Raw genomic sequence first — 27,144 nt, forward strand, 5'->3', positions numbered from 1 at the left:
TTGCTACAGAAGAACAACAAAGCAGGATAGAGGGGAAAGGGAGAGCCAGGCAGGATGAGGGAAGGACTGCAATGGTTAAGGTTATGTCAGCTTGGCTGGGTGATGACTCTCAGTAGTTTGGCAGTTGTGCAACGATGTAATCACTTCCATGATGAGATCTTGTATGAGCAGCCAATCAGTTGAAAGGGAGATTCCTTGGGGCTGCGGTCTGCGTATAATCAATATATATGGACTTTCTAGCAAATCTCACTGGCTTTCGCTTGCTCTGGATACTGCTTGTCATCATCTGACCTCCAGTTCTTGAGACTTGAGCTAGCAGCTTACTTGCTGATTTTGGGATTCATTGGCCCCCACAGCCTGTGAACCAGTGGCCTGCCATCTTACCTGCTGATCTTGGGATTTGTCAGCTATCAGCCTCCACAGCCAATGAGCCAGTGGCCTGCCATCTGACCTCCCAATCTTGGGTTCATCAGCTCCTACAGCTACATGAGTCAGGAGAAGTATCCAGCCTGACGCCTGACCCATGGACTTGGGACTTGACAATCTCTACAACTGCGTGAGCATTTCCTTAAGATAAATCTCTCTCTGCATATATATGGAAACCCTAGTGGTGTAGTGCTTAAGTGCCACAGCTGCTAACCAAAGGGTCAGCAGTTCGAATCTGCAGGTGCTCCTTGGAAACTCTATGGGGTAGTTCTACTCTGTCCTATAGCATTGCTATGAGTCGGAATTGACTCAACGGCACTGGGTTTTTTCTGGGTATATATGTGTGTGTATATATATATATACACACACACACACATATACACACACACACACACACACACACACACACTTCACTGGTTTTGCTTCTTTAGAGAACCCAGCCTGAGACAAGGAGGCAAGCATGAGATTATTTTCTACAAGGTGGTCAGAACAGCTTCTCTAACAAGGTGACATTCAAATAGAAACCTGAAGGATGAGAGGGACCAAACAATAGAAACACATGAAAGAAGGGTACTCCAGGTGGAGGGGACACCACCAAGTGCAAAGACTCTTAGGCAAAAGTGAGTTTGGTGTGTTTGAGAAACAAGGAAGTCAGTGAGGTGAAGCTGAATGAGAAGATGGGAAAAGTAGGAGATGAAGTCTGGGAGGAGTTGAGGGCCAGATGTGCAGAGTCTTCTGGTCCCTTCTATGGACTGTGACTTTGAGTGAAATGGGAAGACTTTCAAGCAGAAAAATTACATGATGTGACATTTTTTAAAATGATCACTCTGGTTGCTGTTTTGTGGCTGAGAATGTAAGCAGGAGGCCCAGTTATGAAGATATTGCAATAATTAGAAGTAGAGATAGACCTGCCTTGGACCAAGGTAAATTTGATGGATCAAGTGAGAAGGAGCTACAACCAAAGTGGTACAGCAGAAGCAAGCTGGGCCCATAACCCAGAGGTCAATGGATCAAGCCATCCTGGACTATGTGGCTTTACTAAGGAGAAGTAGTCAGTTAAGGACTACATATAATGTTCACACCACTGTTACCACATGTTGTTTTTGTTGTTGTTAGGTCCCGTTGAGTCGGTTCCGACTCATAGTGACCCTATGCACAACCGAGCAAAACACTGCCCAGTCCTGAGCCATCCTTACAATCGTTGTTATGCTTGAGCTTATTGTTGCAGCCCTGTGTCAATCCACCTCATTGAGGGTCTTCCTCTTTTCCACTGACCCTGTACTCTGCCAAGCATGATGTCCTTCTCCAGGACTGATCCCTCCTGACAACATGTCCAAAGTATGTAAGACGCAGTCTCGCCATCCTTGCTTCTAAGGAGCATTCTGGTTGTACTTCTTCTAAGACAGATTTGTTCGTTCTTTGGCAGTCCATGGTATATTCAATATTCTTTGCCAACACCATAATTCAAAGGCGTCAATTCTTCTTCGGTCTTCCTTATTCATTGTCCAGCTTTCACATGCATATGATGCAATTGAAAATACCATGGTTTGGGTCAGGCGCATCTTAGTCTTCAAGGTGACATCTTTGCTCTTCAACACTTTCAAGAGGTCCTTTGCAGCAGATTTACCCAATGCAATGCATCTTTTGATTTCTTGACTGCTGCTTCCATGACTGTTGTGGATCCAAGTAAAATGAAATCCTTGATAACTTCAATCTTTTCTCCTTTTATCACGATGTTGCTCATTGGTCCAGTTGTGAGGATTTTTGTTTTCTTTATGTTGACGTGCACTCCATACTGAGGGCTGTGGTCTTTGATCTTCATTAGTAAGTGCTTCAAGTCCTCTTCACTTTCAGCAAGCAAGGTTGTGTCATCTGCATAACGCAGGTTGTTAATGAGCCTTCCTCCAATCCTGATGCCCCGTTCTTCTTCATATAATCCAGCTTCTGGTAATTATTTGCTCAGGTTACAACATAGGAACTATTATTATAGACTACAGATTAGGAAACTGAAGTTCCCAAATTCACAGAGCTGGAAAGTCAAACCCAAGTTTGTCTGGCTGCAAAGCCTGTGATCTTTTCAATATGATAAGGGCTTTCTGAGGAAGATGGCCTTGCAGGTGGCAGCCTCCCAGCCCTCCCACTGTGACATACCTGGACCGGAGACAAAGGCAGGACTCTTCAAGCGCAGAAGCATTTCCCTGGGAGCCGCCCTTGGTCCATCAGCTCCCTACATGTTCTTTCCCCTCCTCTAAATTTATAGCCTGGAATAAGTTGTTCATTGTGTGAAGCAGAGAAGGAACAGCCAGGAGGCCTCTGGCAGGAGGCATCTTTGAGGATTTATTCCTAGCACTGCCATTAACCACCCCCAGCTCAGGCCCCAGGCCAGCATCCTCCCAGCCATGTACAATTGACAAAGGCAATCCCTGAGTCTTCTCTGAGATGAATGACTCAGCCTGTCTTTGCCAGAGCTCTGAGATGCCTTCCTCCCTTTCTCACCTGGGACAAACTCCTATAACCCTGGCTCCCAGCAGAACAAGAAAAAGAAGAGCAAGTTTCCAAGCCTGGCTACTCACTCATGACTCGAGTCCATTGACCAGCCCGGAGAATATTCTCGCTTCATTTTGTTGCTTGGCTCTCACTCCCAAGGCTGGGATTGGCATGTGGAAAGACTGTCCAGTGGGGCTGGAGTGTCCACCAGAACCCTGGGGTGTTCCCCACCACAGGCCCCTGCAGCTGCCACTGTCCGTTCTCACATCTTGACTGCATTTAGCGGCTGCCCGCTTATGTACACTGGTGGTTGAGTGCAACTACTGCGAGCGCGGTGCAGGCTGAGCTCACACCATGAGCCCAGCTAAGGGCTGGGCACTGCGCTGGGTCTGGGGCTGTGGAAAGGACACCATCGTGGCTCCTGCTGAGCAGAAAGTCCTGCTATAACCCCGCTAACTTCATATAACAGAGTGAATTCGGTGCAATGATAAAAGGTCTTCTCCTTCCTCTGTGTGCCATGAATATGAGAGCACTCGTGTGAGCTGAGGCCGTCTGGAGCTGAGTCTTGGTGTGGCAGAGAGACCAGTGGGGTAAGGAAGAAAATAACACCCTCTTCAGTAGCAAGGGGGCCCTGGTAGCACAGTGGTTAAGCATTCGGCTGCTAACCAAAAGGTCGGCAGTTCAAATTCACTAGCTGCTCCTTGGAAACCCTATGGGGCAGTTCTACTCTGTCCTATAGGGTCCCTGTGAATTGGAATTGACTCGATGGCAACGGGTCAGCAGCAAGGAGCATCTCGGGTATCTGTAACCACCACACCTACACGAACACACACCTAATACGGCTTTTGGACTTCCAGTTGTACACCAAGCCCCATCCCAGACCCTGAAACTACCCTGGCCCTTCCTGGAACAAGTGTAAGGTGCCTCAGGCCACACTAGCTCAGTGCTCAGGTCTGGCTGCAAGCCCACCCTGATGTGTTTTGTCAGAAGGCCAATTTCTCTGAGGCCAGGGCTCTGCCTTGTTGTCATTGTACTCCTAAGGAATAAAGACTTCTGCCAGGGTCCCTGGAGAGCCCTGACCCTCCTGTCCCTTTTCCAGACCACTAGGTTCTACCAGACATGGTAGGGGCACGCTGGTCTGGCAGCTCAGCCATTCCTTCCTGCAGCCAGACACATCTGGAGCACCTGCCCTGCCCTTGTGTAACTTATCAAGCCGCGACATCCACCCGGACTCAACTCCCTGGCCCAGACATTCCTCAGCCCCAGGAACACAGGCAGCAGTGTTCTCTCACCCAGGTAGCAGGAGAGCAGGACCAACCACCTCCATCCGTCTCTGCTCCTGCCTATGGCCCACCACAGCCCCCAGCAGGTTATCTGAGTCAGGGAAAGCTCAGCTTCTGGTGTGCTGCCCAGGTTGTTTGTTTCAGCCCTGCGTGGATGGTGCCTGTGACTGTGGGAGTTTTGCAGACACCCGTGGGTGCTGTACCAGACGTCTGTGAGCTCTCAGAAGGGCAGGGGGTGTGTCCACAACAAGAAACCCTTCTGTGTGGCTCTTTTAGACTTTCAGATCATTTTCACATTTATTACCTAACCTGAGGCAGAGCCCTGGTGGCGCAGTGCGTAAGAGCTCAGCTGCTAACCGAAAGGTTGACAGTTGGAATCCACCAGCAGCTCCCTGGAAACCCCATGGGGCAGTTCCACTCTGTCCTATAGGGTCACTATGAGTCAGAAGCAACTCAACGGCAACAGGTTTATCTCATCTGAACATCAAAACTGGGGGTTGCCAGATGCACAATTATTATCCCCTTTTATGGGTGAGCCGGGGCCCCGGTGATGCAGTAGTTAAGCGTTTGGCTGCTAACCAAAAGGTCAGCAATTCAAATCCACCAGCTACTCCTTGGAAACCCTATGGGGCAATTCTACTGTGTCTTATAGGGTCACTGTGAATCGAAACCAACTCTATGGCAACAGGTTTTTTGATATGGTTTTATGGGTAAGAAAATGAGGGCAGAATCTGGACCACCAATTTAGATGTTTGTGTTTATTTTCACCCTCACCTTGTTTCACAAGAGTGGCTGATCCAGGCCTTCTGTGCACTACAAATCACCAAACCCACTGCAAATCACAGCATGGCAGAAAATGTAAGGGCTTTGCGCTGCAGGCAGCTCAGGGTTCTAAGCAGTTTCACTACTGGGCAACCAGGGCAGATACCCTCCCTCTCTTCACTCAGGTCTCCTCATCCGCACAATAGGGATAATTGTAGCCACTCTACAGGGTTGATGGGCAGACTAGAGGTATCTGTGTGAAGTACCTGGAATGATGTGGGCACTTAATAAACAGTAGTTATTCTTGTATTCATCTTTGTTCTCCAGCCACAACAAATGACTCAAAATTATCCAGACACACCAAACATACACTTTCACTCCCCCATACTTTCGCTCAGAGGAGCCCTGGTAGAGCAATGGTCAGGCACTGTGCTGCTAATTGAAAGGTTGGCCATTGGAAACTCACCAGGGGAACCTTGGAAGAAAAGACCTGGCAATCTGCTCCCATAATGATTAAGCCATTGCCATCAAGTCGATTCGGACTCATAGTGACCTTATAGGACAGAGTAGAGGTGCCCCATAGGGTTTCCAAGGAGTGGCTGGTGGGTTCGAACTGTCGATCTTTTGGTTAGCAGCCCAGCTCTTAACCATTGTACCACAAGGGCTCCCCTGTGAAGATTACAGCCTAGGAAACACTACTGTGTTTAACACAAGGGGTCACTATGAGTCGGAATCAACTCAACAGCAAACCACCACCACTACCGCCTCCTCTGCTCAGGCTGCCCCCTCTGCCTGGAATGCCCTTTCTCCCATTCTCTACCTGTCAAGACTCAAGACCCAGTGCAAACTCTACCACCCCAATGAAGCCTTCCCCATCCCTCTAGGGTGAAGCTATTACTTCCTCCTCTGGGGCCCCACACCCGATGGTTCATCTCAACTTACAATGAGCTTTGTTCGGCCTAGGGTTAGGTGTTTACATAACTGACTCACTAACTCCCTGATGAAAAGATGTCTGGTTCATTTATTCGTATCTCCCACCCCACTCTCTGTTCCCAAAGCACCAGTATTTAATGATGTCTTTTAGGAAACCTTAGTGTTTTTAATCAAATGAGACCAGCTCATTATTTAAAATATCAAATAATATTCAAATTACATAAAGAACTAAAAAAAAAAAATCATCCAAGATCCCTCCATCCAAAAAAAAAATTAATACCTGTCCTCGCATGTCTCTATATTTATATATGGATAGAAGTATGGAGGATGGAAGGACAGATACATGAAAGAAGGACAGATGGAAATTGATAAAACAGCTACTTTTAAAAAAAATGTTTAATTTTATGTCTACAGAAAGAAAAACTAAAGGACAAGCTGAACTTCTGCTAAAATCTCTCCACCAAAACGTATTTCCTTAAAGGTACCTCCAAGTTCAAGGGGGGAAAATTCATTGAAAGTTTGGCACCATCATTTTAACATCCCATTTAAAACCCAAACCAAACCCATTGCCATCGAGTTGATCAGAACTGCCCTGCAGGGTTTCCAAGGATTCAAACTGTCAACATTTTGGTTAGCAGCCGAGCTCTTAACCACAGAGCCGCCATATTTAGGTATTATGAAAGGGAAAGTTGGCACTGACTTCGACCTCTTGCCCAAACTCTCCATTTCCATGACATTATTTTTACTTTGTCCTGTTCTATTCCTTTTTTTTTTTTTTTTTTATTCCTTAGCCTTCCTTCCACCCTTGTTTAGTTTTGTGTCTCTATTTGAATGGATTAAACTACTTGCCATCAAGTCAACTCTGGCTCATGGTAACCTCACATGTGTGTCAGAGTAGAACTGTGCTGCATTGAGTTTTCAATGGCAGATTTTTTGGAAGTTGATCACCAGGCCTTTTTTCCAAGGTACCTCTGGAAGGCCTGGACCCTCCAACCTTTCAGTTAGCAACTGAGTGAGTTAACCAACTATACCACCCAGGGACTCCTTCAATGTATTAAGAACTTGAATAATCTTTAACCATGCCTTCCTAATTGTGTTTTTTTTTTTTATTATTAATTTTTATTAAGCTTCAAGTGAACATTTACCATTCCAATCAGTCTGTCACATGTAGGTTTACATACATCTTACACCCTTCTCCCACTTGCTCTCCCCCTATTGAGTCAGCCCTTTCAGTCTCTCCTTTCATGCCAATTTTGCCATCTTCCCTCTCTCTCTATCTTCCCCTCCCCCCTCCAGTCAAGAGTTGCCAACACACTCTCCAGTGTCCACCTGATTTAATTAGCTCACTCTTTATCAGCATCTCTCTCCCCCGCACTGACCAGTCCTTTTCATGCCTGATGAGTTGTCTTCGGGGATGGTTCCTGTCCTGTGCCATCAGAAGTTCTGGGGAGCATTGTCTCTGGGATTCCTCTAGTCTCAGTCATACCATTAGGTATGGTCTTTTCATGAGAATTTGGGGTCTGTATCCCATTGGTCTCCTGCTCCCTCAGGAGTTGTCTGTTGTGCTCCCTGACAGGGCAGACATCGATTGTGGCCGGGCACCAACTAGTTCTTCTGGTCTCAGGATAATGTAGGTCTCTGGTTCATGTGGCCCTTTCTGTCTCTTGGGTTCTTAGTTGTCCTGTGGCCTTGGTGTTCTTCCTTTGCCTTTGCTCCAGGTGGGTTGAGACCAATTGATGTATCTTAGATGGCTGCTTGTTGGCATTTAGGACCCCAGGCGCCACAATTCAAAGTGGGATGCAGAATGTTTTCATAATAGAATTATTTTGCCCGTTGACTTAGAAGTCCCCTCAAACCAAGTTCCCCAGGCCCCAGCCCCTGCTCCGCTGACCTTTGAAGCTTTCATTTTATCCTGGAAACCTCTTTGCTTTTAGTCCAGTCCAATTAGGCTGACCTTCCTTGTATTGAGTGTTGTCTTTCCCTTCACCCGAAGCAGTTCTTATCTACTGATTGATCAATAAAAAGCCCTCTCCCTCCCTCCCTCCCTCCCCTCTTTGTAACCACAAAAGTATGTGTTCTTCTCCGTTTTTTCTATTTCTCAAGATCTTATAATAGTGGTCTTATACAATATTTGTTCTTTTGCCTCTGACTCATTTCGCTCAGCATAATGCCTTCCAGATTCCTCCATGTTATGAAATGTTTTAGAGATTCGTCACTGTTCTTTATCGATGCGTAGTATTCCATTGTGTGAATATACCACAATTTATTTACCCATTCATCCGTTGACGGACATCTTGGTTGCTTCCAGCTTTTTGCTATTGTAAACAGAGCTGCAATAAACATGGGTGTGCATATATCTGTTTGTGTGAAGGCTCTTGTATCTCTAGGGTATATTCCGAGGAGTGGGATTTCTGGGTTGTATGGTAGTTCTATTTCTAACTGTTTAAGATAACGCCAGATGGATTTCCCAAGTGGTTGTACCATTTTCCAATCCCACCAGCAGTGTATGAGAGTTCCAATCTCTCCGCAGCCTCTCGAACATTTATTATTTTGTGTTTTTTGGATTAATGCCAGTCTAGTTGGTGTGAGATGGAATCTCATCGTAGTTTTAATTTGCATTTCTCTAATGGCTAATGATCAGGAGCATTTTCTCATGTATCTGTTGGCTGCCTGAATATCTTCTTTAGTGAATTGTGTGTTCATATCCTTTGCCCACTTCTTGATTGGGTTGTTTGTCTTTTTGTGATTGAGTTTTGACAGAATCATGTAGATTTTAGAGATCAGGCGCTGGTCTGAGATGTCATAGCTGAATATTCTTTCCCAGTCTGTAGGTGGTCTTTTTACTCTTTTGGTGAAGTCTTTAGATGAGCATAGGTGTTTGATTTTTAGGAGCTCCCAGTTATCTGGTTTCTCTTCATCATTTTTGGTAATGTTTTGTATTCTGTTTATGCCCTGTATTAGGGCTCCTAGGGTTGTCCCTATTTTTTCTTCCACGATCTTTATCGTTTTAGTCTTTATGTTTAGGTCTTTGATCCACTTGGAGTTAGTTTTTGTGCATGGTGTGAGGTATGGGTCCTGTTTCATTCTTTTGCAAATGGATATCCAGTTATGCCAGCACCATTTGTTAAAAAGACTATCATTTCCCCAATTGACTGACACTGGTCCTTTGTCAAATATAAGCTGCTCATACGTGGATGGATTTATATCTGGGTTCTCAATTCTGTTCCATTGGTCTATGTGCCTGTTGTTGTACCAGTACCAGGCTGTTTTGACTACTGTAGCTGTATAATAGGTTCTGAAATCAGGTAGAGTAAGGCCTCCCACTTTCTTCTTCTTTTTCAGTAATGCTTTGCTTATCCGGGGGTTCTTTCCCTTCCATATGAAATTAGTGATTTGTTTCTCTATCCCCTTAAAATATGACATTGGTATTTGGATTGGAAGTGCGTTATATGTATAGATGGCTTTTGGTAGAAGAGACATTTTTACTATGTTAAGTCTTCCTATCCATGAGCAGGGTATGTTTTTCCACTTAAGTATGTCCTTTTGAATTTCTTGTAGCAGAGTTTTATAGTTTTCTTTGTATAGGTCTTTTACATCCTTGGTAAGATTTATTCCTAAGTATTTTATCTTCTTGGGGGCTACTGTGAATGGTATTGATTTGGTTATTTCCTCTTCGGTGTTCTTTTTGTTGATGTAGAGGAATCCAAGTGATTTTTGTATGTTTATTTTATAACCTGAGACTCTTCCAAACTCTTCTATTAGTTTCAGTAGTTTTCTGGAGGATTCCTTAGGGTTTTCCATGTATACGACCATGTCATCTGCAAATAGTGATAGCTTTACTTCCTCCTTGCCAATCTGGATACCCTTTATTTCTTTGTCTAGCCTAATTGCCCTGGCTAGGACTTCAAGTATGATGTTGAATAAGAGCGGTGATAAAGGGCATCCTTGTCTGGTTCCCCTTCTCAAGGGAAATGCTTTCAGGTTCTCTCCATTTAGAGTGATATTGGCTGTTGGCTTTGCATAGATGCCCTTTATTATGTTGAAGAATTTTCCTTCAATTCCTATTTTGGTAAGAGTTTTTATCATAAATGGGTGTCGAACTTTGTCAAATGCCTTTTCTGCATCAATTGATAAGATCATGTGGTTTTATCTTTTGTTTTATTTATGTGATGGATTACATTAATGGTTTTTCTGATATTAAACCAGCCTTGCATACCTGGTATAAATCCCAGTTGATCAGGGTGAATTATTTTTTTGATGTGTTGTTGGATTCTATTGGCTAGAATTTTGTTGAGGATTTTTGCATCTATGTTCATGAGGGATATAGGTCTAAAATTTTCTTTTTTTGTAATGTCTTTACCTGGTTTTGGTATCAGGGAGATAGTAGCCTCATAGAATGAGTTGGGTAGTATTCCGTCTTTTTCTATGCTTTGAAATACCTTCAGTAGTAATGGTGTTAAGTCTTCTCTGAAGGTTTGGTAGAACTCTGCAGTGAAGCCGTCTGGACCAGGACTTTTTTTGTTGGAAGTTTTTTGATTACCGTTTCAATCTCTTTTTTTGTTATGGGTCTATTTAGTTGTTCTACTTCTGAATGTGTTAGTTTAGGTAGGTAGTATTTTTCCAAGAATTTATCCATTTCTTCTAGGTTTTCAAATTTGTTAGAGTACAATTTTACGTAGTAATCTGAAATGATTCTTTTAATTTCATTTGGCTCTGTTGTGATGTGGTCCTTCTCGTTTCTTATTCGGGTTATTTGTTTCCTTTCCTGTTTTTCTTTAGTCAGTCTAGCCAATGGTTTATCAATTTTGTTAATTTTTTCAAAGAACCAGCTTTTGGCTTTGTTAATTCTTTCAATTGTTTTTCTGTTCTCTAATTCATTTAGTTCAGCTCTAATTTTTATTATTTGTTTTCTTCTGGTGCCTGATGGGTTCTTTTGTTGCTCACTTTCTATTTGTTCAAGTTGTCGGGACAGTTCTCTGATTTTGGCTCTTTCTTCTTTTTGTATGTGTGCATTTATCGATATAAATTGGCCTCTGAGCACTGCTTTTGCTGTGTCCCAGAGGTTTTGATTGGAAGTATTTTCATTCTCGTTGCTTTCCAAGAATTTCCTTATTCCCTCCTTGATGTCTTCTATAACCCAGTCTTTTTTCAGGAGGGTATTGTTCATTTTTCAAGTATTTGATTTCTTTTCCCTAGTTTTTCTGTTATTGATTTCTAGCTTCATTGCCTTGTGGTCTGAGAAGATGCTTTGTAATATTTCGATGTTTTGGATTTTGCAAAGATTTGTTTTATGACCTAATATGTGATCTATTCTAGAGAATGTTCCATGTGCACTAGAAAAAAAAGTATATTTTGCAGCAGTTGGGTGGAGAGTTCTGTATAAGTCAATGAGGTCAAGTTGGTTGATTGTTGTAAGCAGGTCTTCCGTGTCTCTATTGAGCTTCTTACTGGATGTCCTGTCCTTCTCCGAAAGTGGTGTGTTGAAGTCTCCTACTATAAATGTGGAGGTGTCTATCTCACTTTTCAATTCTGTTAAAATTTGATTTATGTATCTTGCAGCCCTGTCATTGGGTGCATAAATATTTAATATGGTTATGTCTTCCTGATCAATTGTCCCTTTTATCATTATATAGTGTCCTTCTTTATCCTTTGTGGTGGATTTAAGTCTAAAGTCTATTTTGTCAGAAATTAATATTGCTACTCCTCTTCTTTTTTGCTTATTATTTGCTTGATATATTTTTTTCCATCCTTTGAGTTTTAGTTTGTTTGTGTCTCTAAGTCTAAGGTGTGTCTCTTGTAGGCAGCATATAGATGGATCGTGTTTCTTTATCCAGTCCGTGACTCTCTGTCTCTTTATTGGTGTATTTAGTCCATTTACATTCAGCGTAATTATAGATAAATAAGTTTTTAGTGTTGTCATTTTGATGCCTTTTCATGTGTGTTGTTGGCCATTTCATTTTTCCACATGCTTTTTTGTGCTGAGGCGTTTTTCTTAGTAGATTGTGAGATCCTCATTTTCATAATATTTAACTTTATGTTTGTTGAGTCGTTACGTTTTTCTTGGCTTTTTTCTTGAGTTATGGAATTGATATTCCTTTTTGTGGTTACCTTATTATTTACCCCTATTTTTCTAAGTAAAAACCTAACTTGTATCGTTCTATATCGCCTTGTATCACTCTCCATCTGGCAGTTCAATGCCTCCTATATTTAGTCCGTCTTTTTGATGATTGTGATCGTTTATCTATTGATTTCCATGATTTCCTGTTATGTGTATTATTTTGTTTATGTATTTATTTTTTAGAATTAATCTTAATTTGTTTGTTTTTGTACTTTCCCTCTTTGAGTTGCGTTGATATCAGGACGTTCTGTTTTGTGACCTTGTATTGTGCTGGTACCTGATATTATTGGTCATCAGGCCAAACAATCTCCTTAAGCATTTCTTGCAGTCTTGGTTTAGTTTTTGCAAATTCTCCAAACTTGTGTTTATCTGTAAATATCTTAATTTCTCCTTCATATTTCAGAGAGAGTTTTGCTGGTTATATGATCCTTGGTTGGCAGTTTTTCTCCTTCAGTGCTCTGTATACGTCATCCCATTGCCTTCTTGCCTGCATGGTTTCTGCTGAGTAGTCTGAACTTATTCTTATTGATTCTCCCTTGAAGGAAACCTTTCTTTTCTCCCTGGCTGCTTTTAAAATTTTCTGTTTGTCTTTGGTTTTGGCAAGTTTGATGATAATATGTCTTGGTGTTTTTCTTTTTGGATCAATCTTAAATGGGGTTCGATGAGCATCTTGGATAGATATCCTTTCGTCTTTCATGATGTCAGGGAAGTTTTGTGTCAGGAGTTCTTCAACTATTTTCTCTGTGTTTTCTGTCCCCCCTCCCTGTTCTGGGACTCCAATCACTCGCAAGTTATCCTTCTTGATAGAGTCCCACATGATTCTTAGGGTTTTTTCATTTTTTTTAATTCTTTTATCTGATTTTTTTTCAGCTATGTTGGTGTTGATTCCCTGGTCCTCCAGAAGTCCCAGTCTACATTCTAATTGCTCGAGTCTGCTCCTCTGACTTTCTATTGAGTTGTCTAATTCTGTAATTTTATTGTTAATCTTTTGGATTTCTACATGCTGTCTCTCTATGGATTCTTGCAACTTATTAATTTTTCCACTATGTTCTTGAATAATCTTTTTGAGTTCTTCAACAGTTTTATCAGTGTGTTCCTTGGCTTTTTCTGCAGTTATCCTAATCTCATTTGTGATATCTTTAAGCATTCTGTAAATTAGTTTTTTATATTCTGTATCTGATAATTGCAGGATTGTATCTTCATTTGGGAAAGATTTTGATTCTTTTGTTTGGGGGGTTGGAGAAGCTGTCATGGTCTGTTTCTTTATGTGGTTTGATATGAACTGCTGTCTCTGAGCCATCACTGGGAAACTAGATTTTCCAGGTAATCAGCTAAAAAAAATGCAGTCAGATCCCTATCTGAATTCTCCCTCTGGCTCAGGGTATTCGGATGTTAATGGAGCCGCCTGGGGAGGGTGGTTGAGGGATCAGAGAGCTAGGAGTGTAGCACCACAGAATATAGAGCTGATCCCCGCGTTCACACTCCGCCCCCGTCCGCCAAAATCCCGGCAGGATGGCTCCCCGGCTGGGACGCTACTCTCCCCGCTCCGAGACCAGTCACTTCCTCCCGGGGACTTCTCCCTCCGGTGCGCCCCACCGCTCACACGAACTGGGTGGGCGTCCCCCGCACAAACGTGTGGGCCCCGCCCCGGGGTCTATTCAGAGGAATATAACTGATCCCCGCGCTCACACCCCGCCCGCTTTCGCCAAAATCCCAGCGGGAGGGCTCCCGGGCTGGGACTCTGCTCTCCCCGCTCCAAGACCAGTCACTTCATCCCAGGGACTTCTCCCTCCGGTGCGCCGCGCAGCACACACGAACTGGGTGGGCGTCCCCTGCACGAATGTTTGGGCCCCGCCCCAGGGTCGCTTTAGGGAAGTATAGCTGATCCCCCCGCTCACTCCACGCCCACTTCCCACCTAACTCTCAGCGGGACGGCTCCCCGGCTGGGACGCTGCTCTCCCCGCTCCAAGATCAGTCACTGCCTCCCGGGTGCTTCTCCCTCTGGCTGCGCTGCTACGCCGCCTGCGCCCACCAGCTAGACTCCCTCCCGCGATGGGTTCGGGGGGGTAGGGCTGGGCCCCTTGTCTGTGCCGTCTGCCCCCCTGGGCTCTGCCCCAGATCGGGCTCCGAAGGTCACCTGCCTGGTACGCTGGCTCCTAGTTCTGAAAACGGTCGCTGTCTGCCCGTATTTGTTCGTTTTCCGTCTCTAAGTCTGTGTTTGTTGTTCAGAGTTTGTAGATTGTTATGTACGTGATTGATTCACTTGTTTTTCCGAGTCTTTGTTGCAAGAGGGATCCGCGGTAGCGTCCACCTAGTCCGCCATCTTGGCCCCCCTAATTGTGTTTTTTGATTGACCTCTTTATCATCATCAGGTTTTCCCAAGAAGGGGTCATACGTGCTCTATTCCCTGAGCTCCTGTTTGTCTGAGGATATCTGTCTGCTTTATGCTTTCAGAGTAATTCAACTGAGTGTCATCAAGTGTTCAGTCACACTGTCCTTCCCTCAGAACCCTGTAAATGTTTCTTCTCGGTGTTCTCAAGTCTTTCTTCTGCAGATCAAGTCTGAAGTCAACACGGCTTTTCCCCTGTGGCAGAGACTGCAATTTGTTTTCAGCATCCGTTTTCCTCGCCTTCCTTTTGGTAATAGGAGGTCTTCCCCAAAGCCGAGTGTTAAGAGGGCACCCAGCCACTCATGGAGGCTTTTTCCCAGACACCTTTGCAGCCGCATGTGTCCATGTAACTGAGTTGGTCAATGGAACCTGAGCAACAGCAGTTCACCAGGTAATTGGTGAAGATGAGGGGTGATCTTCATACGACCTGCACATCTCTGATTTTCTCTCTGATTTAATTTCTTTATCTTTTTTTCTCGGCATATACTCTGATTTTCCTCAAGCCTTCCTCTCTGCTAGTAATTTAGTTTTCATTTAATTCTGTTCTGTTCCTTTATTAATTTTCTGCAGTGATGTTGTTTGTGTCTTCAGTTTTTCTTTCACTCTACCCTTTTTACCTCATTCTGTAGTTTCATCATTTTGTGTTTGAGCTCTTTGATTTACTAGTTCTCAATAAAGTTTATGTTGAATGAGTGAAAGCATAAATGAGTGAGAAACCAATGAATCTTTCCTTTCTCCCTGTTTTCCTGGGAGATTTCTGGACTGATTGATTAGATGAATGAAACAGAAGGGGAAAAGCCAGAACCAAGATTCAGAAGAGAGCTTCAGTGGACCCACCAGTCCCAATTCAGCTCAAGCTGGAAAACACTGAGGCAAGTGGAGAGAAAAGGATCAGCAAGGGGTGCTGCCCTTGACAATTTGGAGAGCGAGCAAGTACCACAGCCAGCATTCCAGACCTTCATAACCTGCCCCTGCAGGCACTGAGGGGAGGCTGAGAGCATGGGCTCCAGAGGCAAGCAGGTCCACATTCAAGCCCAAGCACTTCAGCTCACTTTCTGTCTGACTTTGAACCTCGCTCAGCCATTGTTTCCCCACCTATGAAATGAAGATAATAAGAGTACATGCCTTACAGAGAGGTTATGAAAATTCTATCAGATAATGCATGCGATGGTTCCAAGCCTCGTCTCCTACCACTTCCTGCTTCACACATTCTTCTCCAGGAAGACCAAATGCCTAGTGGTTCCCATACATGCAACAAGCATTCCACACCCACTACCTTTGCTCCTGCAGCCTCTTCTCCTTCAAATGTCCCTTTCCCAGAGGCTAACAGCTGCCTACCCTTTAAGACCCAGTTTAGTTATCACCTGCTTCAGAAAGCTTTCCTGAACTCACTGTACCGTCTTCCCATCCTCTGTGCACACCTGAATCATAATATGTACAACACTACACTGTAATTTGGAGTCTCAGGATGGCGCAAGGAAACCCTGGTGATGTAATGGTTAAGAGCTATGGCCACGAACCAAAAGGTCGACAGTTTGAATCCACCAGGTGCTCCTCAGAAACCCTATAGGGCAGCTCTACTATGTTCTGTAAGATCGCTATGAGTTGGAATCGACTCGATGGCGGTAAGTTTGGTTTTGGCTTTTGGGTGGCACAAATTGTTAAGTGTTTGACTACTAGCCTAAACTTTGGTGGTTCTAATCAGAGGTGCTTCAGAAGAGAGGCTTGGCAATCTGCTTCTGAAAACCCTATGGAGCCCAGTTCTACTCTGCATACATGGGGTCGCCATGACTCGAAATCTACTCGACAGCAACTAGCAACAAGAAATTGTAATTAATAGGTGCGCACCTACCTCCAGCTAAGCTCTTTGAGGAAAGGAACTGTGGGACTTACATACGTCAATGCTCTAAAAATGAGCATTGTGTGCAGCTTGCAGCCAGTGCTCAATGTTTGCTAAATGTAAGAACAAAGCAGTGTTGAGAAAAGAGGAAGAGGTGATATGAGAAGCCTGTCTGCCACAAACCCCCTAAGTTCCTGCCAGCTACAGAGAAAGCGTGTGTGCAGATCTGCACTGTGTATTATTTATCTATGTATTCCCAACGCCTAGCACAATGCCTGGCACATAACACAGGTACTCGATAAATATTTGATGAACAAATTAATGTTGAATAAGCTCTGCAAGGGAAGAAATTCTTTAAGGGCCTAGAAACACTGCAAGATAAGCCCTTAACAATGCCAATATTGAGTTTCATCCACAAGCTTAAAGGTATTTAAGGTAGCCAAGCAAGTGGTGCCCAATGTGTGGCCATGTTCACCACTGGTATGCTTATTCCCAGTCATAACCAGACAATGAGAACAGGTGGGTGCCACAGCTTTAAAGGGCGAGAAAAGAGAGCAATCCCGGCTTGATACAAACTCTTACCAAAAAAAGGGGAATGAGTACACTGGACCCGAAAGCCATGCTATTCACGTATGAGTGTCCCCTGAGATTTTTCATATGCTCTTAGGAGAATAGTACAAAGCTTCCACCTGCCTCTGTAAGGAAAGATTATTCAGCTAAGCCCCAGTGAAACACAAGGACTAAGCCTTTCTCAGACCCAAAGAAGTGGGAATTATTAGCAGTAGAAAAAGCTGTAGCATCACATGGGGAAAGAGGCCAACAGATCTACACCCAATCCCAGCTTCACCACTTATCAGTGGTGAAACTTTCAGTGAGCTATCTCGTCCTCTCTGAAGCTCGGTTTTCTCATCTATGAAATGGAGCTAATGATACCTAGACACCAAGTGTTGCTGTGAGGATACAATGAGAGAACAGATAGAGTGCCTAATCAGTGCCAGGCATGCAGCAAAAGCCCAGGAGATGGTAAAGTTTGCCACTTTTCCCTCACCAAGACTCAGCTGGGACTTAAGTCCAAGAGGCTCCTCCTAGTCCTCAGGGAAGAAAATGACAGCATTAAACATGGCGGTGCTCTCAATTCCAACTCAGAGGACCTGCGAAAGATTGCAAAGCGTAGAGCGTTCCCCAAATAAAGCTGAATGATGTCTCAGCACTGTGCTACGAAATACTCCACCAACCAGGAGATGGATGCAGGTTTACAAGGGCAGGGCTGTTAATTAAAAAAAAAAAAAAAAAGAAGAAGTTACAATCATCCTCCCAGGACACTGAGTTCTTTTCCAGTTGCCAGTTTTCTGGTCATCTAAAGTATGTGTGATATATTTACTCCTGTGGAAAAAATTTATGAATATAAGGTCAAGCAGAGCTGAAGCCAAAAACAGAACAGGGAGAGCGTTGCCAAGATCCAGGGGAAACAATGTTTAAGCCTCCTTTGAAGGCTTATTCCACATTTCAGAGCAGGTGAGAATTGCTCTAGTTACATTGTCTATAACTTGTTGCATTTTGCATCCTTGGCTTCTTGGTCCATAGTCACAGGCTCCATGTTGGCAGGAGTCTGAGGCGGTATTTATGTCAATTCCTTCGCAGTGCACCAATCCTTTGATAGCAAACAAGTTTAATTCCAATTTTTGTTTGAATACCTCCATGACAAGGAGTTTGCTGCCTCATAACATAACTTATTCCATGGTTGGGCAGTTCCATGAAGTACATTCTTCCTCATCTGCCTTCTGCAACTATTTCCCCATTCCATATTGCTTCCCTTCTGCAGAGCCACTCAGAATGACCCTAATCCTTCTTCCATATGCCAGACTTCAGGTGCCCCTTATATTTTAGCTCCTGCAGGCCGGAAATCCCCAGCTTTCATACTTATTCTTCTCCTCCAGTGTGGTGTCCTAAACCTCTTATCATGGCCTCCAATATGGTGTACTAAAACTCTATCATCCAGGTAGCCCATTTCCTGATGTGTTTCATTTTATCACGGTCTTTTTTGAAAGTATTGGACCTCAGGAAACACTAGGCTCCAGATGAATCTAAACAACCAAACAGGGTAGAACTGTTGCATTACTTCCTCCAGATCCTGCCATCAGACATCTCTTGTTTCCTTCTTCATTTCTTTTCCCTCCCTCTGCTAGAAGCCCTGGTGGTGCAGTGGTTAAGAGCTCGGCTGCTAACCAAAAAGTCAGCAATTCAAATCCACCAGCAGTTCCTTGGAAACCCTATGGGGCAGTTTTACTCTGTCCTATAGGGTCACTATGAGTCGGAATCACCTGGATGGCAACGAGTTTTTGGTCTCCCACTTTAGTGCCAGCGTCCCCTCCCATCCCCACCTCAGCTCACAATCCTAACCTAAGGATGGAAACAAACTTGGAAGTCCCAAGGACCTTGGAAAGAAAAAGAGAATGTTAGTTTCTTGCATTTATGGTCTGGGGTACCAAACCAGGGAAGCTCTCTCTAAAATGCCCTTCCATCCAAATAGCCACCCTCTTACTAGCTTTCTGAAAGCCCTTTAGTCCAGCCTCCCAGGGCGTGGTCCTCAGTGTCCTTGAACACACTTTTTTGCCACCACTTCCAGGGCTTTATGGACTGGCTTTGTTTAACCCACTCACATTTACTGTTATCCTTCCATATAACCAAAGTCTAAATACACTTAGAAATATATTTTTATGGAAATAGATAAATATCCATCAGCAGAGGACTGGCGAAATAAATACATCCACATATAGAAAGTGATGCAACCATGATAAAAGAATAAGTGCACATTGATATGGGAAGACATCTGGGCCGTGCTTCTGAGTAATCTGAGGTGGAGGAGTGGCTGTGAGTTTTGATGATTGTCGAAGCTGGGTGACAGTATATGGAGGTTCATTATATCTGTCTTTCACTTGTGGATGTTTGAAATTTTCCATTACAAAAATTTTTTTTAAATGCATCATGCAAATGATCATTCTTTCCACTTGTCACTTGTTACGGAGTTCCATTTTAATTAATTTCCTGCTTCCCTCAGTGCTGAAAGCCACACAATGGCCAGCTATCAGGTAAGCAAGAGTTCAAATCCTGAATTGCCTGTGCTCTTAATTTCTACTGTTCCCAAACAGGTAATACTGAGCTACTTTAAAACTTTATGTGGAATTGGGATTAAATCTACGAAGGGTCTTTAAAATGATCATACCCTTTAACGTATGACCCAGTTAATTCCAACTTTTGGATGCTATCTTATGGAAGTTGATCCTCAAGTTTAACCTGAATCTTATGGTAATGAGTCAGAAAACCACCCCAGTATTTTAATATGGTAAAACACATTGTTTGATATGCTATTTTCACGATGTTGTTTGTTGTTATTGTGTGCTGAACTGCCCCACAGGGTTTCCAAGGCTGTAATCTTTAGGGAAGCAGACTGCCACATCTTTCTCCTGCGGAGCAGCTGGTGGGTTCAAACTGTCAACCTTTCTGTTAGCAGCCAAGTGATTAACCATTTTGCCACCAGGGCTCCTTACTGTTATAACACGCCTACAAAAAGTATATCTATAGGAATAAGTATAAACATAGACAAGTAAGAAATAATGCATTTTTCCCAATTCAGTTCTTGTTGAACATGTCACTGATACCAGGTCTGAGCAACTAATTCCTGTCCAAATTCCCAGGACTCTTATGTTCCAGACATCTACTGTGAATTTCATTAATAAGTTATTTCTGGGATTTTTTAATGCGAGCACATCCTTGCATCTGTAGATAGCTACATTCTCTTTGAAATCTCCCTTCTTTCATTTTCTCGTACTGCCTATTCTTGGCTTTCTTGGTGAAGAAAAGGGGAACCCAAGAGGTCAGTGTTGAGATCAATTAGATCGGTTTTCTCTGGCTTCTGAGGGCGCTTTCTAGAGGAGACCCAAATGCATTCTCAGCAAGGGCAGTGGAGCTGGACTGGGGCCTGCAACAAAACCGTAAACTGCTCAGGGCAAAGGATGGCCCTTCTTGTTTTTGAAACCCCAGGCCCAGTACAGGACTCCGGCCCCACCCAACCTCTGGGTCAGTAAATACGAGAAGAACCAATGGAATGACTTTAGATAGCACTCCCTTGAATGTGAAAGTTCTGGTTTTGTTCTTTGTTTTTCATGAGGTCTCGTTGCCTTAGAAACACACATGCTTCACAACCACCCAAATGTCTCATATACAGTTCCTCTGGCATTCATGGTAACCCTGGTGGTGTAGTGGTTAAGTGCTACAGCTGCTAACCAAAGGGTTGGCAGTTCGAATCTGCCAGATGCCCCTTGGAAAGTCTGTGGGGCAGTTCTACTCTGTCCTGATGGCAGTGGGTTTGGTTTTTTGTTTGGCATTCATGCCTCTTTGTGACTAAGCAAGGTCTCCTAATGTGAGCACAGGGGCATTAAAAAAGAAAAACCAAACCCACTGCCATCCAGTTGATTCTGACTCCTGGTGGCCCTGTGTGTTACAGAGTAGAACTGCTCCACAGTGTTTTCCTGGCTGTCATCTTTACAGAAGGAGATCACCAGGCCTTTCTTCCATGGTACAACTGGGTGAGTTCGAACTGCCAACCTTTAGTTGAGTAATTGAGCACAAACTGTCCACACCACCCAAGGATATAGGGCTTACACTACTGGGTTATTCTCTCCACAGCAGACAGTCACCTCCCCCCATTATTCTCCACCACTTAAAAGGGTAGAGCACCCAAGCATGACAAGAGGCCCAGGCAGACATAAACATGTGTCTTATGACTTAATGCCACAACAACTCCAGGAAATACATCCATGTTCTTTCCCTTGCTTTTTATACAATGTGGAGGGAGACGAGGTAACACAGCAGAGAGGTGGGAAGATTCCAGGCCCCTCCTCTGACTCTAAGGCCAGGGTATCTCCCACTCCACCAGACTGCCTCAGAACAGCCTATGCACAGACCACCAGGCAGGTGGGACTCTCATTGTACAAAGAAGGAAGCTGGAGGCCAAGTGGGAAGTAGCCTGAGCAACTAAATGGAGACTCTCTCTTCTGACTTCTCACTGCCTGTAGGTTTATAACACTCAAAGCAGCTCCCTAACTGGAGAAACACAAGAGAGGGTATCTAGGGACCTCTGGGCTAGCCCTGGGCAAGGGTGAAGTTATCCATTTAGTAAACACTAAAGAGTAACTATCATGATAAACACTGAAAAAATTGAAGTCATCAAGGATATCGTTTTCCTTGGATCTACAATCAACACCCATGGAAGCAGCAGTCAAGAAATCAAAAGATGTCCATTTCCATTGGGCAAATGTGGTGCAAAAGACCTTTTTAAAGTGTTAAAAAGCAAAGATGTCACTCTAAGGACTAAGGTGCACCTGACCCAAGTCATGGTGTTTTCAATTGCCTCATATGCATGTGAAAGCTGGACAATGAATAAGGAGAATGAGAGGAAGATTTTAAAATGTCCACCATGTGATCCTTCACTGGGACTACATGCAGGGAAATGGAGAAATTGAGAGATTAAGACTGAAGAATTGATGCCTTTGAATTATGGTGTTGGTAAAGAATACTGAATACATAATGGACTACTGAAAGAATGAACAAATCTGTCTTAGAAGAAGTACAGCCAGGATGGTGAGACTTCATCTCACATACTTTGGACATTGTCTTAGGCTAGGTTCCATAGAGAAGCAAAACCAGTAAAGCATATAAATACACAGAGATATTTATATCAAGGAAATGGCTCACACGGTTGTAGAGGCTGGAATGTCCCAAGTCTGTGCATCAGAATAGGGGCTTCTCCTGATTCATGTAGCCACAGGGACTGGTAAACCCAAGATCAGCAGGTCAGAGAGAAGGGCTCTTGCTCACAGGCAGCAAAGATCAATAAATCCCAAGACTGGCAGGCAAGACCACAGGTAGGCTGCTAGCTCAAGTCCCGAGAACTGGAGATCAGACAAACAGGGAGCCAGCTACGGGATCCAGAGAGAGCAAAAGCCCACAGACCTTGCCAGAATGTCCATTTATATTTGATGCAAGCCACACGCTCAAGGAAACTCCCTTTCAACTGAATGGCTACTCACAGCAGGTCCCATCATGGAGGTGATCACATTATATCAGATCTCAACATGGAAGTGATCACAACATCATACAACTGCAAAACCACCGAGAATCATGGCCCAGTCAAGTTGACACACAACCTTAACCATCACAGGCATGTTATCAAGAGGGATCAGTCCCTGGAGAAGGACATCATGCTTGGCAAGGTAGAGGGTCCGCAAAAAAGAAGAAGACCCTCAATAAGATGGATTTACACAGTGGCTGCAACAATGGGCTCAAGCATAACAACAATCATGAGGATGGCACAGGACTGGGCAGTGTTTCGTTCTCTTGTCCGTAGGGTAGTAGGGTCACTGTGAGTCGGAATCGACTGGATGGCAATGGGCTTGGTTTTAGTTTGGCGGGTTTATAACACTCATAGCAGCTCCCTAACAGGGGAAACACAAGAGAGAGTATTTAGGCACCTCTGGGCTGACAGCACTGGGTCTGGTGGGGCTAGCCCTGGGCAAGGGTGAAGTGAGTCATTTAGTAAACACTAAAGATCACGAGTGATACTGTAGGTAACACATCAACATTTCTACCATCAGGATCCAAGGTGTTTAATAATCACACACACAAACACACCCATTGTCTTCGAGTGGATTCCGGCTCACAGTGACCCCAGAGGACAGAGTAGAACTGCCCCCATAGGGTTTCCAAAGAGCAGCTAGTGGATTCAAACTGCAGACATTTTGGTAAGCAGCTGAGCTCTTAACCTCTACACCACTAGGCCTCCTTTAATAATCAAAGCCTGTTTAAATCCTCAAGGAATTCATTCTATGACTTAAAAGGTGTTGTTGTAACAACCATCATAACTTTAACTTTACTCTGGGGTACCAACGACAACTTGTTTGATGTAGCAGTTTTCCTTTTAAGCAAAAACAAGGCACTAAAGCAGACAACTTGCTGTGTGTCCTTGGGCAAGTCATTCCTCCTCTCTGGGCCCGTTTTCCCATCCGGAAAAATAAACGGATCTGACCAGGAGATCTGTGAAGTTTCTTACATGGTTAGCATCCAGATGAGACAGCTATACTCAACTTCCAAGAGGAATTACTAGGAGAATAAAATGCTCTGGAAAGCCTGCAGAAAGAAAGAAGTGTAGCTAGGAGGTAACAGGGACCAGGGCAAGAGGGCAGTTAGCTTTGCAGAAACCTGGTCTCGCAGTGTTTTTTGCTTTTCCAACTTCTCTTCCGACAAGTGCAAAACTAAGCAGCTACTTCCGCAGGACTCTCATAAAAAAATAAATTCAATGAAAACAATGCTTTATTCTGCCTTGAGTGGTCAGAAGTAGCCCGCTAAGAGACACTTTCTTCCCAGCTGGACGGAGGTCAACAGGCCATGCTTATTCCCCAACAAAGGCCTCCTGACTCTCAGATGAGGCAGAATAGCTAAGTCTCCATAAAAAAAAATAGCTGGCCCTATTCCAATTCGAGGGGAAGGGGCCAGTCTGCAGAGAAGAATAACTAAGCTTATGAAAGGATAGAGAGTAAGGAATTACTAAATCTATCTGTTCTCAACTGAATAAAGAACTCTCAAAAGGGAGAAGAGGAGGGGGCAGCTTTCAATCTGAATTACTTTCTTTGTTTAATTCTGGTCTGCCTAAGGCCACTGCCTTTTAGGCCAACCACAGAATCCAGGATTTGCCTTTAGTCACAGGGCAGGACAGGGCACTGTGGGAGCTGGGAGACCCACACTCAAGCCCTCTGTGCTGCTGATCTCACCAGGTTTAAACCTGGGCAAGCAGCTGAACTCTGCTGTTTCCCACTTGTAAAATACAAAGGTGCACTACATGCTCTCTGGACCCTTTCAGTGGCAGTTGGGTAGGGATGGAGGCTCTCCAGTTCTCTGGGACAAGTTCATCTCCAGCCACTGCAGCCAAGGTGAAGCAGCAGCCCCACTGCTCAGCAGGCTCATACGCACCTGAGGAGCCTCCATTCCTGCGCACACCGGGCACTCACACAACCTAAGGGGCTTGATGCTGCACCAACAGCATCACCTAGGAAGCCAGTTCATCCCCCGAGCCTTCTCAAAGCTGCCTCACCAGGTCTGATGAACTAAGCTCCGGAATGCTGAGCTGAGCATATTTAAACAGGGAAAAAGCAAAACCAAGAGGCCCCTCTTTCTGGACCTCATAATGTCATTCAGATAAACTCAGGTAAAGCTGAAAACGGTACCGCTGCCGGTGCCGCCTAGAACAAGAGGCCTCGGCTGGTCTTGCTTGTGAAAACACCTAACAAGCAGAAAGAGTGGACCAGGTACGAAGACGTGTAAGGCAAGGCACAGGCGAAACAGGCGATCTTTAAACTGGACTGTTCTTCCTACACGCTGGTTTAAACTGGACTGTTCTTCCTACACGCTGGGCCGGCGCTCGTCATCCCCCAACAGAGCCAGTTGCCGGGGCTGCGGGGACAATGGGGCGCAGGAATAGGTCTTTTCTCTTTTGGAAGACGTGAGGTGGAGGAGAGTGCATCCAGCTTCGCCCCAAGGATTGCGCCGTGGCAGGGGAGATAATCTCGGCCTGGGGAGCCTTTTTGTAGCTGCTTTTTTTTTTCCGTTTTGAATCTGGCAGTTTGGCCTGACGCCCAAGTGGTACCTTTTAAATGGCTAGCTCTCTCACCCTGGTGGCGTAGTGGTTAAGTGCTACGGCTCCTAACCGCAGGGTCGGCAGTTCAGATGGCCAGGCGCTCCTTGGAAACTCTGTGGGGCAGTTCTACTCTGTCCTACAGGGTCGCTATGAGTCGGAATCGACCCGACGGCACTGGGTTTGATCTCGGGTTTTTTTTTTCTCTCCTCCAGCAAGTGGCGCCTCTCCCGGTCCCGCGGCTTAGACAATGGCACGACACTGCAGGGTGGCTCCTAAAGGCCTGCAGTGCGCCCGGATTCCAGGGCAGGGAACACGTGCATTTGTTATGGTGTCTGCCCCCCTCCACGCCGCGGGCCTCAGTTCCCCGGTCTGCAAAGGCTCTGCAAGGGCTGCCCCCCGCCCCAGTCCTGCCGGTGCTACGGTGAAAGGAGGGCCCCCAAGAGCCGCGCGCACGTGGGTTTGTTGTGGGTCCTCAGGTTCGCGGAGCCCGGAATAAGCCGGAGCGGCCCCTCGGCCCTGACAACTGCACAGATACCCGCAGTCAAAAGGCGCCCCGGCCACCGCGGCGAGAGTGGCTGAGGCGTCCTAGACGCGCCGCGGGCCCCGCCGCTCCTCTGGGTTCCTGCCCCCCTTGCATCCGTCCTCCCAGGGGCCCGGGTCGGGCCACTGCCCACCGCACCCCTTACTCACGCGCAGCGGTCTTGGCCGCCAAGGCTGCGGCTCCTCCCGCGGCTCCACTGCTGCACCCCGCTCCGCGCCCACGCCGGCCGGCAGCGGGCTCCCTTTGTTAGCGCCGGGCAGTGCCCCAGGCGTCTTCCCTTGCCGGGCCAGCCCAGGACACCCCTCCCCCAGGTGCCGCCGGACTCCGCGCTCGAGGGGCTCAGGAGAGCCCGGGAGTTGGGAGCCCCAAGCGGGAGTCCGGAGAAGGGGTCCGCTGGGGAGGAGAGGGGACCAGGGCATGCGGGGTGGGGAAGCCGCAAGGAGGGAAGAAGAGAGCCGCGGAAGGGCGGGGAGGAAGCGAGCCGTCTCTGCCATGCAAATAGGGCCGGGAAGGGTGGCTCCCCTGCTACACTGAGCCCCAAACCAGCCTCGCCCTCTGGAGGTCGCTAGGGAGCGGACCCCGGAGGAAGCAGTGCCCAGATTCCGCTGGGAACACGGGGTGATGCCCGGACTCTGCCTCCCAGCAAGGAGGGCGGACCGAGGAATGAGGGGGAGGGGCAAGGCTGTGGGGCCAGAACCCCAAATTCCGCCTCCATCCGACCCCTCAGGTCCGGGAGAACTGAATCGACTGTCCCTCGGGCTTTTCGTCTTAACCAGTGGGAACTAGAAATCCTGACTCAACTAATGACTGACTGGGTGACCGTGAACAAGTCACTTACCTCCGAAGCCTCGAATTCTTCTAATACAGAATACGGAAGAAAATGTATTTCGCAGGGTTTGGCAAGAGCCTCCTAACATCGAGCGTGGCACGTACTTGGTAGCCTCAAAGGGTGAATACAGAAGGGAAGGGGTGTCGCGAACGCCTGCACGCGGAGACTGCTCTCCGCCCAGCTGTCTGCAGACGAAGCCGCAGGTAGAGGCTGGTGAAAACAGCGAGGTTCCTGCCTGTCACGGGGGCGGAGCTGGGGCGGGTGCGGGAGGAAACAGCTTGTTGAGCAAGCAGGAGCTGCTCAGGCGTAGCCAAGGGGTTTAGAGGGGGGTTTATTTGCAAGTCTAAGGGGGGGTGCCAGACGAGGCCAGGTGATGAATCACCCTCACCCCCGTCGTCGATGCCGGCAGGGGGAAGGGGCACAAACTTGGAGATTACCCCTGGGCACTCATGACCTTCCTTGTGCCTCTGAGGAGCTGCTTACTGACCATCACGGGGGCCACCTCCCCAAAACAGAACACCACTTCACTAGAGGGCTGAAAGCGACCTTCGTCCGTAGCCCGGAGAGGGATTACAGCCACCAGAACCAATAATCACCTCCCAGACAACTACTGCACGCACACGAAGTGCCAAGCTCTGGGCTGGGGGTGTGTGGTGGAGGGAAGGGATAGTCCAGGTCCTCAAAAACATCAAAACCAAAATCAAACCCAGCTCGAGGCGACCCTATGTGTTTCAGAGTAGAATCCTATGTATTACAGAGTAGAAGTGTGCTCCATAGGGTCTCCTTGGCTGCAATCTTTATGAGTGGTGCAGCGGTTAAAGCACTCGGGTGCAAATGGAAATGTTGG

The 27,144-nt window shown here is 45.8% G+C and overlaps 1 protein-coding gene across 19 annotated transcripts in view; it reads right to left on the minus strand.

The window, feature by feature from the left end:
- ST6GAL1 (ST6 beta-galactoside alpha-2,6-sialyltransferase 1) overlaps positions 1-26,535 on the minus strand; it is a 143,899-nt gene extending 117,364 nt beyond the window's left edge. For 9 of the 19 annotated variants that reach the window (XM_064275449.1, XM_064275081.1, XM_064275397.1 and 6 more), the window contains exon 1: positions 26,307-26,535. The gene's annotated coding sequence lies outside the window, so the exon portion shown is untranslated. The other 10 variants (XM_064275145.1, XM_064274929.1, XM_064274988.1 and 7 more) reach the window with 7 other exon arrangements.
- Positions 26,536-27,144: the final 609 nt, after the last annotated feature.

Source organism: Loxodonta africana, chromosome 1, assembly GCF_030014295.1.
Source record: "Loxodonta africana isolate mLoxAfr1 chromosome 1, mLoxAfr1.hap2, whole genome shotgun sequence".
Lineage (NCBI taxonomy): Eukaryota > Metazoa > Chordata > Mammalia > Proboscidea > Elephantidae > Loxodonta > Loxodonta africana.